At 41.9% G+C, this 19,915-nt stretch overlaps 1 protein-coding gene across 2 annotated transcripts in view; it reads left to right on the top strand.

Moving 5' to 3' along the window:
• Positions 1–19,915, top strand: part of mrps35 (mitochondrial ribosomal protein S35) — a 223,212-nt gene that overhangs the window by 36,581 nt on the left and 166,716 nt on the right. Inside the window, exon 2 of one of the 2 annotated variants that reach the window (XM_039769971.1) lies at positions 12,685–12,764. The exons of the other annotated variant lie outside the window; for it this stretch is intronic. The gene's annotated coding sequence lies outside the window, so the exon portion shown is untranslated. The remainder of the gene's footprint in view (positions 1–12,684; positions 12,765–19,915) is intronic. 2 annotated transcript variants of the gene reach the window in all.

Below are 19,915 nucleotides of genomic sequence, written 5' to 3'. Positions count from 1 at the left end.
CCCTCACTGACTCACTTATGACTAATTCTCCAACTTTCCGTCTAGGTAGAAGGCTGAAATTTGGCAGGCTTATTCCTTACAGCTTACTTACAAAGGTTTGGCAGATTTGATTTTGAAATTATATGCATAACAGTCGACAACGTCCGCCATGTTAAACTTTCTTATTTATGGCCCCATCTTCATGAAATTTGGTAGGTGGCTTCCCTGCACTAACCGAAACCGATGTACGTACTTATTTCAGTGGTATGACGCCACTGTTGGCCGCCTTTATTGAACTTTCCAACAAAAATGACGTGTCATGGTTGAGGGAGAGAGTTATCCTGACACCAAGAAATGACATGACTACGACTATTAACCACATTTTACTTCAAAAACTACCTACACAACCGAAAACATATCAGTCTGTGGATTCAGTTGTAGAAGCGGTGCACTATCCGGTAGAGTTTCTCCACACTCTGAATCCTCTAGGCACTCCTGAGCATAATCTAATTTTGAAGGTTGTGGCACCAATAATGTAACTGAGAAACACAGCCACCGAAACTTTGTGACGGTACGAGACTTCAGGTCACGTGTCTGTAAAATAACCTAACTGAGGCAACTATTTTTACTGGCAGTGGCTCAGGGGAGAAAGTTTTTATTCCTCACATCCCCGTAATACCCTCTGATCTCCCATTTCAATTCAAACACCTCCAATTTCCAGTAAGGATTGGCTTCTCAATGACAATAAGTCTGAGGGACAGACCCTACAAAAGGTTGCCATTTATTTGAGGCAAGATTGCTTTTTACATGGCCAACTGTACGTTGCTTGCTCAAGAGTAAGCTCAGCACACAGCTTGGTCATATTGCAACTGGAGGGCTGCATTGACAACGTGGTATACAAAGAGATCCTTAACAAATAATTATTGGTATATTTTTCCTCAGTTTAAAAGAGTTTACTTTTCTTCTTAATAAAAATTTTAATGTAGTACTTCGCAGCTGCGAAGCGTGGGTATTTTGCTAGTTAAAAATAATTTCCATCAAAGCTTACTTTTGTAAATGTACTGTGTTATACATTTTTTATTTATTTATTTTTTTTTAAGTTTCGGATTTTTTTTTCTTTAGTTGAAACATGAATTTAGTTTGCAGACACTTCCACTGCGCGAGGTTCCTACTGTTGCAGCCTGACCGAGGCGTCACTGGAGCACATAGAGAAAAATATGTTAAACATGCAGTTCATTATAGCGACAGTGAGCAGCTACGATGCACTAGCCTCTGATGTCATCCCAGCTGTGACTGTGCTAGTGAGACTTCTAAACAGAGAAACAGACGAGGACCACGGCGTCCAGACATTGAAAGCAACCTTACTGGCAGCTGTCAAGAAGCTCTTCAGTGACGTCGAGACCAACCCACTGTACTTCATTTCCACCATACTTGACCCAATGTAAAATCTGTGTGCTATAGGTATTCAATGATAAACTACAGTACTAAATGTAAGATTAATTTCCATCTGAAATATTATATTATGTTTTTGTAACTAAAATACACAAATACAAATGTATGCAATATATATAATATGAAATATTTTTCCCTTATTACTACCAGAAAGCCAAATGGCTGGCATTTGTGACAGTGGTTTAGGGGAAACTAAAATCAGTCCTATTTTTCCACATATTAATACATTCATGAATTTTGTTCAGGTATAAAGATCGCTTCTTCTCCAACAACACTGTTTCAGACGCCAAGCTGCACCTTTATAGTTTATAGTCATATATTTAATAATATTTAAAATCACTAACATCTAGCCCACATATGCCCCAGAAATACAGAATGTAATAATTTTTTTACCACAAGATTCTATTCTGGAAAAAGATACTCATGAAATATGCTGAATCAAATCCTCCATCAAACTGCAAACTACAACAATGAATGTCTGGATCAAGGTTTATAGTTTTGCCTTTTTAGATTGGTTTTTATTGTCAAATTTTTTCTGACCGTACTTGGAATTTAAGTTTAGTTGTAGTTTTCCTTCATCATGTATTTTTTAGTTTTAATTTAGTTTTTATTTTACAAAGACATTTCTATTTTTACATAAATATAAATATATACACATACATACATATTGTGGACTAAGCCTCGGACACAGACAGGTAGACATGTTAACAGCACCACATGTTTATTTACAATACAGTAATCCCTCCTCGATCACGGGGGTTGTGTTCCAGACCCCCCCGCGATAGGTGAAAATCCGCGAAGTAGAAACCATATGTTTGTATGGTTATTTTTATATATTTTAAGCCCTTATAAACTCTCCCACACTGTTTATAAATATTCCCCGCAGAGCTATACAGCATAATCCCTTTGTATTCTCTTAGATATTAGGTAAGATTCATTGAAATTATGTATATAAACACACTGTTTATATACAGTAAAACCTAAATATTATTTTAAAGATATTGAGTGTCTCCGATATCACATATGTTACAGCCATTATGATAGACAGGCCACCAGCAATAAATACGTACAATGCAAGAAAAATAGTATACAGTAAATGTGTGTACAGTGACACTAAACGTACGTACATGTACTAAGTAGAAAATTAATTATGGTTACTCACCAACAATGACACGATGACTTGTCCGATAACAATGAGTTTAATTTTACTGCACAACAAAGGAGAGCGATTCAGCTCTTCACTAAAGGAGCCACTTCAGGCGATTGTGTAGCACTGCCGTTGTTCTTCTTCTGGCAGTCTTCAATCCAAATCCCTAAAGCAGATTCCATCTAGACTACTACCTTATTACATCCACTTACAACTCGTTTTGCACCCTGGTTAAAAGGACACTGCGGTCGGAGATCTTATATTCCTTTCCTACTTTTTAAATAAAAAGAATCGTAGCTTTCAACAAATCCAAAACGTTTACCTTTTCGGCAATCGTTAACATCTTCCATTGGCGCTTGGGCACGGCCCCTGAAGCAGTAGCAGATCATTTTGGAGCCATAATGAAGGGCTTGCCTATGCACAAAGATAAACACAAAAGAGCACAACTCTTTACACAGCGAAACACGTTGATGCTGAATGAGCGAGACAAGTTTTCCTGGTTAACACTGCATTCAGCACGCAGGAACTTAACTGCGTGCTCTGATTGGTTAGCTTCTCAGTCATCTGCCAATAGCGTCCCTTGTATGAAATCAACTGGGCAAACCAACTGAGGAAGCATGTACAGGAAGTAAAAGACACGCTTGTCCGCAGAACCCGTGAAGCAGCGAAAAATCCACGTTATATATTTAGTTATGCTTTCATATAAAATCCGCGATAGAGTGAAGCCGCGAAAGTCGAAGCGCGATATAGCGAAGGATTACTGTACTACTATTTACAGTCACAAGTGCACAAACCCCCAAAACTCTCCAAAGTCCTGGCCTCACACTGCCTCTTTGCTTCAGGCCGCCTCCTTGTCTCCTCCAGAGACCTTGTCCTTCCTTCTCTCCCGACTCCAGCCACGAATGAATGGAGGTGGCCCCTTTTATCCACACCCGGATGTACTCTAGATTCTTCCCGGCAATCTCCCACCAACACGCCCCGTGTGGTGGAAGTGCCGGCTGTATCCCCGGAAGCGTGTGGCGGAAGTGCTGAGGTCCAGGGCTCCAAAGGCACGGGGGCGCCCCCTGGCGGTGACCACGGGCCCCTACAGGGTGGAGCTTCAAAGCTCTGTACCCGTGGCTCCCAAAGGAACCAGGGCGGTCGCCCCCTAGATGTAATACTAGGGGGCTTCGCAAGGCAGGAAAAATAAATGGTATACAATATGTATGATATGACGGATGTTAACTATCTACTTTGAGAGAGACAGTGAAACACTGCAAAAATATTCTAAAAACAAATATAACACGTGTTGCATTTTTTTGGCATGAAAAATTACACAGTTATTACATCTCAAAAGTATAATAATTATACAAATAATAGTAATGATGAATTAAAAATAATAGGAAATGAACAATAATAACAAAAGTAACAGTAATATTACTACTACTAATGATGCCAAAATAGTATATAATCTCAAAATAAGCCCTTTGTATGGTAAATCTTAAAGCACGATGAAAGACACAATGCAATGTCGCAGTTGGGACAATAATAGCATGCTTCTTTTCTGATTTGCTTCCCAAATTTATCAGTTTTTGAACCACACACTGTACAGGTACAAGTTGGATTCTTTTTTTTTTTTTTCTGTTGGTGGTATATAATAAATCAAATCTCAACCAGTAAGGCCGGAGTTATACTTCATGCGACGCGACGCGTGCTGCAGCGGACGCTCCTGCTACGCAAGCGTTGTAGGGTTTGTACTTGCGTGTGTACTTTACGTAATTCTGGAGGAATCCACCAGGTGGCAGTGCAAGATATTATCACGGTGAGAACATGTTCGGCTTCTGGGCAATTCACAACACAGAGAACATCTTATTAAATTCAGATGACACCTTACCGCAATATCTGACAAAGGATGTTTATTGATTAAATCCATCAATCCAGGGATGTGTCCATTCCAGCAAGCATTGGGCACGAATGAGAAACAATACCTGGACGAGGCCCCAGCTTATCGCAAGTTGAATACAAGCACACACATATGCTACAGTCATTGGCACCAGATCCCCAAATCTGCTTATCTTTGGAAGGAAACCGGAGCACAGTGTGGAATCCAAGCAGGAAATACCAGCAACATAACTCCCTGCGAGACAGCAGTGCTACCACTCCGCCACCTTGTCAACCCCATGTGTGTAATTATTAACAGTATTCATTATTTAAACAAAATTATATGTAAAATACACACTTTAATACATTTCATCATGAAAGTGATATTAAGTAAAGATTCTAAATGTGCAGAGAGTTGGAAATTCATACATTTGATTTGTTCTGTGTGGTGATCTATTGCTGCTTGCAGCTGCTGTCGGGTCTAAGAAGCTCGTAGCGATTAAAAACTGGGATGACGTTTATGATGATCTGCTTTAATGATAAAGTAAACTACAAGGTTAAAGTGGACATTTCGAGATTAAAGCCGAAATTTCCACTTTAATCACAAAATACACGTTTTCACCAAGTCTTTAATTTTTTTTCTCAGTGGCTCACATACAGCGCTGTACATTATGTTGGTGTTGTGGAGTTGCAAAAAAAAAAAAGACGGCACAAAAGATGGTATACGAGACTTTTAAAATGTATCGTGTCATTACAATCGGGAATATGAGACGCTTAAATATAAAAGCACCACAAATGCATCTGTATGTCGGCATTTTGCTTCACCACATCGAACCATTCATCAAACAGTGAAGCACGCACATCGATCTTGTAGAATCCACATAGTGGCTTTCTGTCATATGTAGATAGTAAACAGAGACTCTGACGTCACATTCCAACTTATAGCACACTGTGCCCCCCGACTTTTTGTTGGTACTGCAACTCGCGCATGGGTCATGTTAATTTCTGAGGACATAATCAGAGGACGCGTAAAATGAATACTGGGAATGCGTGGCCACCATGCTGCGCGTGAAGTATAAACCAGCCCTAAGACGCTGTAGATCGATTAGCAATATGCTGGGTCGAATGCTTAGCTGTTGTGTGAATGGTGGATGTGCGGCAATGATTTGTTGTACAAGCTGGCACGTAAAGTTTGCATGAGATACAGTTTTGCCAGTTTCTTTTTTGTATAAAACCAAATGCACTGTTCCACCAGATGATGAAATGTCTTTTTGAAATATTTCTTTTGTAGCTTCCGCATAACGGAATGGAAAGTCAATTCTTGGTCCACATGATCTACGCCACCAATTGTGCTCTTGTGGTTTACCACAACACAAGGCTTTGTAACTTGCTTGTTGCCTTTTTCATGTACAGTGACTGTAGCTGCATTATGTACAGTGGCAAGAAGACAAACTTCTTTCTTGTCCTTCCATTTCAACGCAAGCACTTTACCCTTTTGGCAGCTACTAGCCCAGGTCACTGTAATTTAGCTCTGCCAAAGTCTTCAGGCAAGCAACGACGGTTGGGACGCACTGACCCATATGTGTCAGTCGTTCTTTGCAGCAAGATGTCAAAAAGCTGTGGCGAAGTATAAAAATTGTCCATTGTTGCACAGTAGCCTTGATCCAGCAGGGCATCTATCAAAGTGAGCACAGGTAACGAAGCAACGTTATACTGATTGTATTTTGGATCAAACATTGTCCCTTTTCCTGTGTACAGAAGCAAATTTCAGATGTATCCCATTTTAGGTTCACAAAGCTGGTAAAACTATGCCAAATCTTGCTCTTTTTGACGCAATGTAGTATATCCACAACAGTTTGCCCTTATGAACCGTGAGACTTTGATCAATGCTGACATCATGGTCAGGAATGTACACGCTCTGAAATTTTGCTGAAATAGCCTGGTATATCTCCCAAATTTTCTTCACTTTGGGTGCTGGATGGGTATTCTCATCAATGTCTTCATTGTTGGTAAAGTGCAGATATTTAGTAGTAGTAATATTTTATTAGTAAAAACCTACACTCGGACATAATTTCATCCAAAAAATGCTGTTGCCAAAATTTGGACCATTACTGTCATTGCTCAGGTTTCACTACAAGTCCTTGCAATATCAATAAGCCTAAAAAGGCCCAGATATCATTGGTAGTTACTGATTCACATTTTTTTGAAAGGGAAAACTGCTTAGTTGTATGGTTACAGTATTTGGCCGACACTGTTCAGTGTAATAACTTGTCTCAACAACAATTCTGTCAATCATGTTATCATCCAGGAATAACTTCACTTACTGTAAGTGAGTAGATCTTGGCTGTCAATGTTCACTTTTATTCCTGGCTGCCCCACAAAATCAAAATGAGGTGGCGCTGGTTTATTTGAAACGGCCAACAGACCGCCAGACATGAGGATCACTTTTGGATTCATCAGAATCACTTTTGGGCTTACTGTCCATTTCAGTTTCACCACCTGAGGACAGATTCACTTCATCACTGCTGATGAGAGCCTACTCACCATCACTGCATGTATCCCTAGCAAGAGCATGCAACACCTGGGCTGTTGAAAAACTTTTCTTACAAGATGCTGTTATTCCAGATGGGGGTTACTGATCACACTTACAGGTTAGCGCAGAAAATGCACCGACACCTTACGTAAAACATGCCTGTAACATTGCCTGAGTAATGCTCAGGACTTGTGCTGACAGCACTTTTACAGCCAGAGTGTTTCTCAGTTCTAATACTTAAGCAAGATGCATCAGTACAGTTGCCTGATTGACACTTGGGACTAATGCTTTTAGCATGTTTTTCGCAGCCCAAGTGTATAATTTGGGAAAGCTTCAAATTAATGTAATTTGGGCAAATATCTTTACATTTTTATCAGACAGTATTTGGGTCACTATCATTCCTAGCCCTTTATCAGCTATAGTACTTCCAGATGGGCTTATAGTGAATGTGGACAAATGAATCCTACCAGCTTGTACCACACTGCCATCTTGTATAATCATCTTGCTTAACTGATACTCACTCCCACCTTTTATAACTGAGAAACTGATGTTGTGTATTATTTGAAATTAGGAAAATTTCTATTTTTTCTTTTTTTTAGAGGATTTGTCCAAAACAAAACATGGAAGGACTTCCTTTAAAAAAATCTTAGAACAAGCATACATATAGGGAATATATATTTTTTTCCTTCTGTATTTGAAATTATTTGATGTACAAATTCTGTTTGATTGTAAACTGTTACTTTTGTAATCAGTAAATAAAATAAAACCTATGAAAATATTATTTGTACACAACAATGTCTCCTCAATAAGGAATCTTATCTATTTGAAGGGTACTGGTGTTTATAAAATAAAAAAAAAAAAACAAAATTAAACAAAATACACAAACATTTTAGGTGGCTATTGGTCTGGACAAAGGAAATGGTGCAGAAGGGTGCTGTGACCTCGTCCAGTTTAACTCCAAAAGTAAAATATTGTAGTGTAATGCTGTTTACATTAGAAGAATAACAAGAAAAAAGGTTATGTGTTACAACAGCAACTGCACTTGTGTAATGGCTTCTAACTGTTGTCATGAGCGTCCTATGCTATTGGGGGACCATACTGCTCCTAAGCTAGGTATGCTATGGAGTGTGTGAAGGCACCTCAGTAACCTGTAATGCAAGGCATTGGCCTGTAGAAGAAAAACATAACAATATAGTGCACTCCATGCTTTAACTGCTGCTGATATGGGTCCAAACTAACTGGAGGGAATATTTTGCATTATGGGTGAAAATATGTGTTCTGTGATCATCACACAGAGTGTCAGCCATTGGTGTTTAGGGAAAATCATTCAAAGTATAATGAGTCATGGGTTAACACAGAGCATTAAAAATAGTAAAAAAGGTAAAAATATGCTTATAGTCACAAATGCAACATAATTAGTGTAAAACAACTCAGTTGCTTATAAAGCAGTTCAGCTAAGCCTAGCATCTATTCAGTATTAGAGTCTTCTGCATGTGTTTGGACAACAAATACATTATTAAATCCGTGTTTGATCTGGTACGTAAGCCTTCCACGCAGTTCAGCTCCATAAATCCCGATCAACTTCAAAAGTAACGCACGTGCCTCCCGCCCCACCCTGACTCCTCCCAGAATTTTGCATATTTTGGTACGCAAATCAATATAAATATCACCTCCATCACTGTTTGGTTAGAAGACAATGGCAAAAGCATGTGAAGGGGAAAAGAATTTTAAGCAAATGCGAAGTAGAGATGAGGAAAAACGTATTATTTGTTGGCTTAATCAGTGGTTAAAAAAAAAAACAAAAAAGAAAAAAAAAAAAGGAAGGAAGTTGATTGAGTGATACAGAGTGGCGGGAGACCATTCAGAAAGTCGCATGGTGCCCGAAATAAAAAAAAGTGGTCAGATATCAAAGTCGCTGTGAAAAGGCGAGTCGTTGCTCACCATCTGAGTGTCATATGGAAGTGTATTAGGGTAAAGAGAAAAGAAAAAAAACTAGGGACACAGTGGGGGCAGGGGCTGGAGGTTGAAATACCCACTTTAATCTCATAGTTTTATTTTGTCATTAAAGTAGAATGTCGTAACCTTAACCTTAAAATCAATGTTAAATTTTACTAGAGTTTCTCAGATCCCATCCTAACTAAAGTAGCACATTAAATTATTCGTATTGTATGTGGTGTTCTATGTTCTCTGTGTATAAATCACTACGTGATTCTTAAATGTTATGGATACGGAGGCACACTGACATATTGCAGCTTCTGTGCCGAGCACCGCGTTGAATCGATTTTCTGCTCTTTTCATGGCTATTTGTGGTGGTTTGCTATCCTTAATAGGACTGCATATCTTTTGCCAACAACGGCAACAACATTTATTTATATAGCACATTTTCATACAAAAAAATGTAGTTCAAAGTGCTTTACAAAATGAAGAATAGTAAAATAAAAGACACAGTAAGAAAATAAAATAAGTCAACATTAATTAACATAGAATATGTAAGGTCCGATGGCCAGGGTGGACAGAAAAAACAAAAAAAAACTTCAGATGGCTGAAGGAAAAAAATATTAAAAAAAAAAAAAAATTTGCAGCACTAGTTGGGAAAAGTATGCGACTTTGCTTGCCATTTATGTAGGCACCGCTATTTAATGCCTGCTCATAATAGGATGACTCATCCTTGGCTGATGTAATTTCTTAGCACCATTACAGTATGTAGTAAATGTAAATCAGACATTCCAAAAATAAGTTTATTAACAATGTATAGAAGATTTGAGACAGTAGACATGAAGTAGATAAAACTAACCTGAGGTTACATTCATATGATGGCTACTGGAGAGTAAATACATAACATCATGCACTGAGATGAATCTCACTTAATATGTCAGCTTTCATAAATCTGAAGCACAGCCCTCAGCAGATCTTGCCTTTTCGAAATGTCATTTTCTGACCATGAGTAGAAATGCATCATTTTCAAGTAGTCTTCTAATTGTTCAATAATAGGTGTTTTGCTCATGGTGCAGCCATGCTTCATATTTAAACCAAATAATGATAGAAAAATGTGGCATTGTTATATGACACAAATGATGTGAACCCTTCAGGAAAAATAATTTTTTTGTCATAACTTATTCTTACTGATATTTACAGTAATTTATAAATTTCTGAGTAAGCAGTTATCATCTGGTCTTTCAAATAATTGTATTACTTCCGCTGTTTGAACTTTAAATAAATGTTTGATTTTGCATGTAAGGATTTCCACTTACAGTGCATCTGGAAAGTATTCACAGCGCCTCACTTTTTCCACATTTTGTTATGTTACAGCCTTATTCCAAAATGGATTAAATTCATTTTTTTCCTCCAGATTCTACACACAACACCCCATAATGACAATGTGAAAAAAGTTTACTTGAGATTTTTGCTAATTTATTAAAAATAAAAAAATTGAGAATTATATAATTATTAATTATATAATTATATAAATACATAAGTATTCACAGCCTTTGCCATGAAGCTTAAAATTGAGCTCAAACAGGTGCATCCTGTTTCCCCTGATCATCCTTGAGATGTTTCTGCAGCTTAATTGGAGTCCGCTTGTGGTTAATTTAGTTGATTGGGCATGATTTGGAAAGGCACACACCTGTCTATATAAGGTCCCACAGTTGACAGTTCATGTCAGAGCACAAACCAAGCATGAAGTCAAAGGAATTGTCTGTAGACCTCTGAGACAGGATTGTCTCGAGGCTCAAATCCTGGGAAGGTTACAGATAAATTTCTGCTGCTTTGAAGGTCCAAATGGGCACAGTGGCCTCCATCATCTGTAAGTTCAAGAAGTTCAAAACCACCAGGACTCTTCCTAGAGCTGGCTGGCCATCTAAACTGAGCAATCTGGGGAGAAGGGCCTTAGTCAGGGTGGTGACCAAGAACCCGATGGTCACTCTGTCAGAGCTCCAGAGGTCCTCTGTGGAGAGAGGAGAACCTTCCAGAAGGACAACTGTCTCTGCAGCAATCCACCAATCAGGCCTGTAAGGTAGAGTTCACAGACAGAAGCCACTCTTTAGTAAAAGGCACATGGTAGCCCACCTGAAGGACACTCGGACCATGAGAAACAAAATTCTCTGGTCTGATGAGACAAACATTGAACTCTTTGGTGTGAATGCCAGGCGTCAAGTTTGGAAGAAACCAGGCACCACTCATCACCAGGCCAATACCATCCCTACAGTGAAGCATGGTGGTGGCAGCATCATGCAGTGAGGATGTTTTTCAGCAGCAGGAACTGGGAGACTAGTCAGGATGAAGGGAAAGATGACTGCAGCAATGTACAGAGACATCCTGGATGAAAACCTGCTCCAGAACGCTCTTGACCTCAGACTGGGGCAAGGGTTCATCTTTCAGCAGGACAACGACCCTAAGCACACAGCCAAAATATGAAAGGAGTGGCTTCAGGACAACTCTGTGAATGTCCTTGAGTGGCCCAGCCAGAGCCAAGACTTGAATCCGATTGAACATCTCTGGAGAGATCTTAAAATGGCTGTGCACTGACGCTTCCCATCCAGCCTGATGGAGCTTGAGAGGTGCTGCAAAGAGGAATGGGTGAAACTGGCCAAGGATAGGTGTGCCAAGCTTGTGATAGGGGTGGGTGGTATGACCAAAATTTTGTATCACGGTATTTTTCTAAATTATCCCGGTTTCACGGTATTTGACGGTATTTTTTTCCCATGCATGAGTGGATGTTAACCACATTTTCCACCGCAATTACTGCAGTAGACTGGCTAAGAATAACCTATTCCACTGTCATGAGCATTGTACATTGTACAAAAAAAAATTTTAATGTGCACAAAAGTTTTAATACAGGTTTGAATGGCCCCATAAAGTGATGGTTTTCAAGGAGGTGGCACTAATGGAGAAGGAATCACATTGCATGACTGATGCAGTCAAAATATAGAACCTTTTTATTAAACAAATTTTGCAAACATTTATTTTGACAACATATTTTCAACCATCCCATCATTAAACTGCGTAATATTTAAACTAATAAATAATAACAATAAAAAAATAGTTCAACTTCCAGTAATAATAACAATAAACAGTGCAGATTCCAGTAATGATACTATTACTTCAAAGCTTCAAGCCCAGGTACATTATACAGTATTCCAGTATTGAGAAAAAAAAGTGAATGTGTATTCACACATTTGAACATAATGAACAAGGCACTTATGTAAATCTTAACTATTACAAATTCTGGGCAAGGAAAACCAGACGGTCAACAGCATCTGGTTTGAGTACTGCCCTGTGGCACATGACAATGTTCCCACCAGTACTGAAAGCTCTTTCAGATGGAGAACTGGTAGCAGGAATACACAAATATCGTTGGGCTAGCTTGGCAACTCGGGGGAAATTTGCTTGGTGGCATTTCCATCACTCCAAAGGGTCTGCATCACTGTCAACCTCTGTGGTCTGCAGGTAGGTTCTCCGCTCCATTTTGATGCTTTCCTCATCTGACAGTCTAACACTGCTGGAGCCCATGCTGCCCGTCCTGTGCTTTTTGAAAAAGCTGGACAAAGACTTTTTTCTTTTTTCCTCAGGAGGAGGAACAGGCTCTGCTGCTGCACCAGATGCCGTTGAGAGTGCTGACATGCCAGTGGTGGCTTCATGTTGATCATTTACTGATTTTAGTTCTTCTTCTGCTCTTGATATAATGTGTTCCACCTTTTCGTTCTTTATGTAGGTTGTTCTGAATCGTGGGTCAAGAAGAGATGTGACATCCATGAGGTCGTCCAAGGCAGGATCTGAATATTTCTCATTCAAGTAGGCTAAAATGTTTTTCTTCACATCCTTGGTCAGATGCGTATCATTCTCTTCCTCTGCAAGAATGCTTGTGTTGAAGAGATGAAGTACGGGCTTGAGGTAGGAGACGCTGACATAGTGTTCTCCTGACAAGGCATCTGTGAAGTCCTGGAGTGGGCTTAACACCTTGTTCACCGCCGCCAGCACATCCACATCCTGCCAGCTGAGCACCAAGTCCCTTAATTTTCTGTCAGCTTTTAGAACCTGACTAATGGTTCTCTCCTGCTCAAGTACTCTTTGTATCATCTTTTGACATGTCCCCCACCTGGTAGGCGTCTCAGTCATGAGCATGTGCTTTGGCAGATCCAGTTCATCCTGAGCAATGCCCAGGTCCCTCCTTGTCTTCCAGAAAACTAAGTTTTCTAAAAAGCACACAAAGCAATGGTTTCACACATAAATCAACATAAAGCGACTGTTATTGCCTGTCATGCCTGCTGTTGGCGCCTGTTTGCAATTTCCAGCTGCGCAGGAATGCACGGTGGACTCGAACTGGCTGCCTGGCTGTATTTGTGAGACAGGTGCACAGAGGTGACCGTTGCAGTGAGACGCAATCTGGTTTGTACCTTGTGGCATCGTGTCGGTCATTCCAGGCGAACGTTGCCATGGGTGCATCAGCTACAGGAACGTGTTCAGCACCACAATCAGCTGGGGTCAAATCAGCCGATCCTGGTACCTCACTTTCATTTTTGATCTCCATCTATATGATCACTTGCATCAAAATCGGAGTCTCAAACGATAGCTAGTTAGACTGAGGCATTTCAAACGTGGGAGTTTCCGACAACGTATCATAATGCATCGATCGGCCCACAGAAAAGTTTGTTTGCTGCACCAACTTGAAAATGTATATTTTACACAATTTTATAATAAATTATCGTCTCATTTTCAACATCATAACTTCGAAAAATCTAAGTTGTACCATTGTAAGTAGGGGACTGACTACCTGTACTGACTGATAATCAAAGGGGGAGCGACACCCGGGACGGGAGAAGGGGCAGTGTGGTGAGTTGGAGAAGGGACTGGAAGGTTGTGTGGTGGGGTTACAAAGTCGGCGTTCTTATTTCTTGACTGTTCAAATAAACTTATGTGAGACTTTACTATGTCTGTCTGTTTTTATTTTTCTCGAACCTGATGCAGAGGTTGCTACAATATTACTATGGTATGTTTTTACTACCATTACTTAAAATAGTTTATTTTAATAACTATTACATACCTATGGCTGTGTGAAGCCTGTGTTCAAAGCACTGGAGTCTTGTCCAATTGTTAATTTTGACTGCCTTCTTGATGTTGGCCCCACTGTCCGTTGTGATGGCCACTTGCCTCTGCTTTGCAAGCCCCCATGAATTGAGTGCCTCCAGCAAGCCTGCAGCAAGTAATTCGCCAGTGTGGTCATTTGGAAAATAGCTTGTTTGGAGGCAATAACTTTTCAATAGCCAGTCATCATTTATAAAATGAATCGTCAGGCTCAGATATGGCTCCATAGTGCGACTTAACCACACATCTGCTGTAGTTGAGTAGTCGGGGACTGTAGCCACCTCTGCTTGTAATTTCCCTCTGTGTTCTCGGTACAAGTTGGGGATCGCCGTTTGGCTGAGGTACTTGCAACTTGGGATCACATATCTGGGATCCAGTGTCTTGATCATAGCCCTGAATCCGTCTTTCTCCACAGTACTTAACGGAACCATATCTTTGACTATATGGACTGTAATGGCGTTGGTTATCTCCATCCACCGGTTGCTTTTTTTGTCGTATTCAGTAATTCTAGCAAACGCGTCTACAAGTGACATCTGACTCGAATGTCCCCTAGGTTTTTCAGTTTTACCTGAGGACGTGGAGGGTGCCAATCTTAGTTCCATGCATTCATGGTACTCCAACGCATGTTTGCGGCTAAGGTGGTGCAGCAAATTGCTCGTGTTGCCGCCTCCGGCGACAACTTTAACTCGACAGCATTTACAATAAATAGTTGTTTGGTCCACATCCGACTTTTTAAAGCCAAAGTAGCGACAGACAACAGACATGGCTCCTTTTTTCGGCAATAGTTCTTCTGTGTCATCATATGTAACTTTATCATCTGCTACAGCTTCAGTTTTTTAATAAATTTGCAAAAACCTCAAGTAAACTTTTTTTCACGTCATTATGGGGTGTTGTGTGTAGAATTCTAAGGAAAAAAAGGAATATAATCCATTTTGGAATAAGGCTGTAACACAACAAAATGTGGAAAAAGTGATGCGCTGTGAATACTTTCCGGATGCACTGTACATAGAATAATCAGATACAAACGCTTGTACCCTGCCAGACTGAAAGTGGTTATAGGAGATCAGTTTTAAATTTTTAGTTTTCTGGATGAAGTTTATAAAGAGGTAAGAAGACTATTCTTGATGTTCTTTTGAAACACAATCATGAGTTGCACTGTGCCCTGGCATGGCAGAAAAGTGGTGTTAAAGTACTCTCCTGTGTTCTAGTCAGAAGTATTGAGAAAGTGCTTCCTTCTGTAATACTGTATCACAAGACCAAACCAGATTTATTAAAGGCAGACAGTATTTACCATCGTAGATTTAATGGGTGAATATATTATATTAACATAACACCCAGGTGGTCTTATCTTTAGATGCAGAAAATGCATTTGATATGGTTGAATGGGATTACCTATAGTCCTAAAAGCATTAGCAGATTTTCAAAAGATATCTAGATTCAAAATCAATTTGAATAAACGTGTGCTTTTTCCAGTGAATTCTCTACCACATAATATTGGACTGGACACCTTCCCATTGTCTTAGCAAATCAGTTTAAATATCTATGGGTAAATATACAAGTAAATTTAAAGCTCTTTTTCAACAAAAGTCTGTTGTCTACATGGAAAAAAATAAATTACATGAATAGATGGTCTACCCTGCATTTTACTTTAGCAGGGAGAATAAACACTGTTAAGATGAACATTCTTTCCAAGCTTCTTAAAGATATTTCAAAGCAACCCCATCTATATATTGTAGTAGTAGGGGGTACTATCGCTCCCTCGAACCCTCAGGTACCACGCCAAACACCAGGTAAAAGTGCAATAATTCCTCTTTTTATTATTATAATTATGTGCACCAAGCACCCTCCACTCTACACTACTCATAAATAAACACAATACAATAACAATAACCAATCCTCCGACTCCCAGACGCTTTGCCCTCCTACCACCCAGCTCGGCTCGCATTCTGGGAACTCCCATAGTCCTTTTATAGTACATGACCCGGAAGTGCTCCTTACTCTGCAGTCCATGTAACTTCCTGGCACTTCCGGGTCAAATCAAAACTGTTCTTTGTCAGCCCGGAAGCACTTTATTCCTTTCGTCTTCATGACCGGCAAGTACTACTGGGCTATAGGAAAAGCCAATGTCTCTGTGTCTTTCTGCAGCGTCCCCTGGTGGCCCCAGCAGGGCTGTGCACTACAACTCCATCAAGTCCATGATGCCCTGCTAGAATTTGGGGCATCTCGATATTGCAGGGAGGGCTCCATCTGGCGGCTTGGGGGACTTGGCCAGGATAAACTGTCAGACATAGTCCAAAATATTTCATCCCCACGAAAAATCATGATTTTGAGCGTCCAGCCTCACGAGGGATGTCTTCCTCCAGGAGGATCCGTAAGTCGGGCCTTGGCAAGGTTGTCTAGGTTCCCCGGAGAACCTTGGGGGGAATGTTATAACGAGAATCCCTCCAATCTATTTGTTCTCCAAGGACAGCATTGCCACACGTGGTCGCCCTTTGATTTATTTATAAACGGAAGCGGCGTCTTTAGCACTGCATCATTCCAAGAGACAGCACTTTCTAGCTGCTCTGGTTCGATCAGCGCTTCCCCTTCTCCGTCTGTCATCATTCCACACTCCCTTGTTAGGTTTGCAGTGACTTGGCACTCACTACTTATTAACCGCGGGCCCAGTTTGTACTGTGTCCCTTTATGCTGTATGGTATTGGTCCCACTCACCTGTACCACTGCATCAACCATGACTGGAGCCTCCCGATCAAAACGCTGTAGATAATCCTGTATCCTTTTCAGTGGCGCTTCGGTCGTTGCTCCCAACTCTTTCACCTGTTTCTTGACGTTAGTTAATGTCTGTAACAAAGCATATGTGGGCTCGAGCAGCTTCTCGATCCCGCAGTTCTATAATGTTATTTAATTCGGCCGGAGGCAGGCTACAGCCATCACTTGCCTTACCTTCCGGCCGGGAGCCAATCGGCACGTCCACTCCTGGCAAGTGCTCGGCTGGGTTGCGCAAAGGCTCTTGGGATTTGGAGTCTGTCATTTTAGAGGGCCAGGGTGGCGCCACTGGCTGACTGCGTTCCGTCTTTTTTTTACTTTATCAGCGTACTGTTCAGTCATGTCCCGTCCCTCATTACTTTTAGTTACAGCTGGCGCTGCTTCGCCTAGGGAGCTCGATTCCATCGAGGAAACGCTGACCTTACCTCTGGACTGTTGTCGACCTTCTCCTTCCCATAATCGGTCTGGGGAAATCACGTGCCCATTTTATGCGAATGGAAGGCAACCCTCCTGGTCATATGATCGACTGTAGTCCTTTAGGGGTTCCCAACCTGCTCCGGGATAGTTAACATGATTATTCTCGTCGAATAGGATTTCCAGTTTTCAACTCCTTGATGGGCTAGCCTCCTCGTCATCGTGGCCATCTTGCCTGGGTGGGAAGTATTTCTCTGACTCGTCGTCAGAAACGAAAAGACAGGCCTCTGAAAAATAGGAATAATAAATTCCCGGCGCTTCGGGCATGTTTCTGGTACATACCTCTGTATTTAAAGGATTTTTTCCCAGTCCCTTTAGGAAGTCCGGCTTGTCTGTTATCTGACAGCATTCCTGCTGTCGCGCCGCTCGTTCTTGCTCGGCTTTAATCGGCGCCCTGTCTTCCTCACTGCCTGTCAGGTAGGCCCACATACTTGCGGCATCATCTAGGGGCTGTTTTGTTGGACAATCTCCATTCATCTTCCCAGATTTCTTCCCCGTCACGTACCGATTGTTGAAGGAGGCTTTCACTTGCAGCGCTCTCTATAGAGGGTGGTGTTTCTATTTCCGTGTTCTCGAGCGTGAATATCTTAGGGTTTTCTGCCCACACAAATTTTATTAAACAGGTCCTCTGCCAAATCGACTGCCAGAGAATCCTGCTGAATATGCCAGTGTAGCAGTAGGGGGCACTATCGCTCCCTCGAACCCTCAGGTACCACAGCAAACACCAGGTAAAAGTGCAATAATCCTCCTGGGCGTCCCGGCCGGGCTCCTGTCTCGGCCGGATGTGGCAGATTGTCTGGAAGTGGGGCGCCGCCTGGCGGTGACCACGGGCCCCTGCAGGGCTGGGCTTCCATGCCACCGGCGTGGATCCGGACCGTTCCTGCCTGCGGAAAACAAGGTACGGTCTACCCCGAAGGGCTGATTACTGCAGGGCAGGGCACTCCCCTCGCGGATCCCGTCATGCCGAGGCCCTTGCCTCGGTGTGGCCTCCTGTGTAGCAACGCCGGCTGGGCCGCCCTTCATGACAGCGTGGCCCTCGGAGCCCGCTGCACTCTGGCGACATCTGGCTCTCCTTCCCTGCACCCGGGGATGACCAATCCGCGGACCGCCGGCGGTCCCCTGGGCGAACCGCTCCTGCAGGGTTGTGCACGGGCCGCTCCCGCGGCTGGTGTGTGGGGTCCGCTGCTGCGCTGGGCCGTCCACAGACTTGTTAAACATGAATGCAGGTCCCCGTCTTGTACCAGACGGCCCATCCGCACAACTAGGCCACCATGAACGCTGGCCTGGGCATAGACAGATGGTCATCTTGTTCGTCACCTAACACACCGTTTATTTACAATATTTACAAGTCTTTAATCGTGCACTACCAACCCCAGTGCCTCCAGCACCGATCCCCCAAATGTCCAGGCCACACAGTCCTTTTGTCTTTCTCTCCTGGCCGCCTCCAGACCTCACTCCAGCTCTGTCTTGCTTCCTCCCGACTCTCGCCACGACTGCTGGGAGGCGGCCCCTTTTAGGGGAACCCGGATGGGCTCCAGCTGCTTCCTGGCACTCCTCCGCAGACATGCCCTTGTGTGGCGGAAGTGCTGGCTGCGCACCTGAAAGCCGTCCAGGTGTCCCCTGTCGTCTTCCCCCCAGCACTTCCTGGTGTGGCGGAAGTGCTGGGCTCCAGAGCTGTTCAGTCAGCGGGGCGCCGCCTGGCGGTGGCCACGGTCCCCTACAGGGCTGGGCTTCCATGCCCCTTACCCGAGGCCACCTACAAAACCAGGGCGGACACCCCCTCGTGGTCTGTTGGAGGTACAGGCCCTCCTCCGGTCCTCCTGGGCGTCCCGGCCGGGCTCCTGCCTCGGCCAGATGTGGCAGATGGTCTGGAAGTGGGGTGCCGCCTGGCGGTGACCACGGGCCCCTACAGGGCTAAGCTTCCATGCCCTCTACCTGAGGCCACCAGCGTAACCAGGACGAACGCCCCCTCGCGGTCTGGAGGAGGTACAAGCCCTCCTCTGGTCCTCCTGGGCGTCCCGGCTGGGTGCCACAATATATTATATTATATTATATTATATTATATTATATTATATTATATTATATTATATTATATTATATTATATTATATTATATTATATTATATTATATTATATTATATTATATTATATTATATTATATTATATTATATTATATTATATTATATTATATTATATTATATTATATCTATATACCATTAATCTTTTTTTTTAAGAAATTGGATTCAATCATAACCTTGTTCATTTGAAACATCCACACATCCAAAGGGTGACTGTACAACAACCTAAAGCAGAAGGGGACATGACACTACCTAACTAACACAGATCAAAGAATATACACAAACCTGGTCTGCAATAGAAATAAAATCTTGCAGTACTTCTTTATATACCCTGCTCTGTGCCCTAGTAAATATAAATTATTATCAATACACTAATAATCCAGTGCCCTTCATTCTTTCAGAATATGGAACCAATGTAGGAAGCACTTTCAGACAGAGAAAGTTGTCTGTTACACCTCTATACTGTACAAGAACCACCTTTTTCCACCCTATCCAACATGTATAGTATTTAAAACTTGTAAATAGATAATGTCTTTCCATCCAA

The sequence above is a fragment of the Polypterus senegalus genome, chromosome 11 (assembly GCF_016835505.1).
Source record: "Polypterus senegalus isolate Bchr_013 chromosome 11, ASM1683550v1, whole genome shotgun sequence".
NCBI classification, from domain to species: Eukaryota; Metazoa; Chordata; class Cladistia; order Polypteriformes; family Polypteridae; genus Polypterus; species Polypterus senegalus.
The sequence above is the reverse complement of the archived record's forward strand: the minus strand, read 5'-3'. Positions and strand labels throughout refer to the sequence as shown.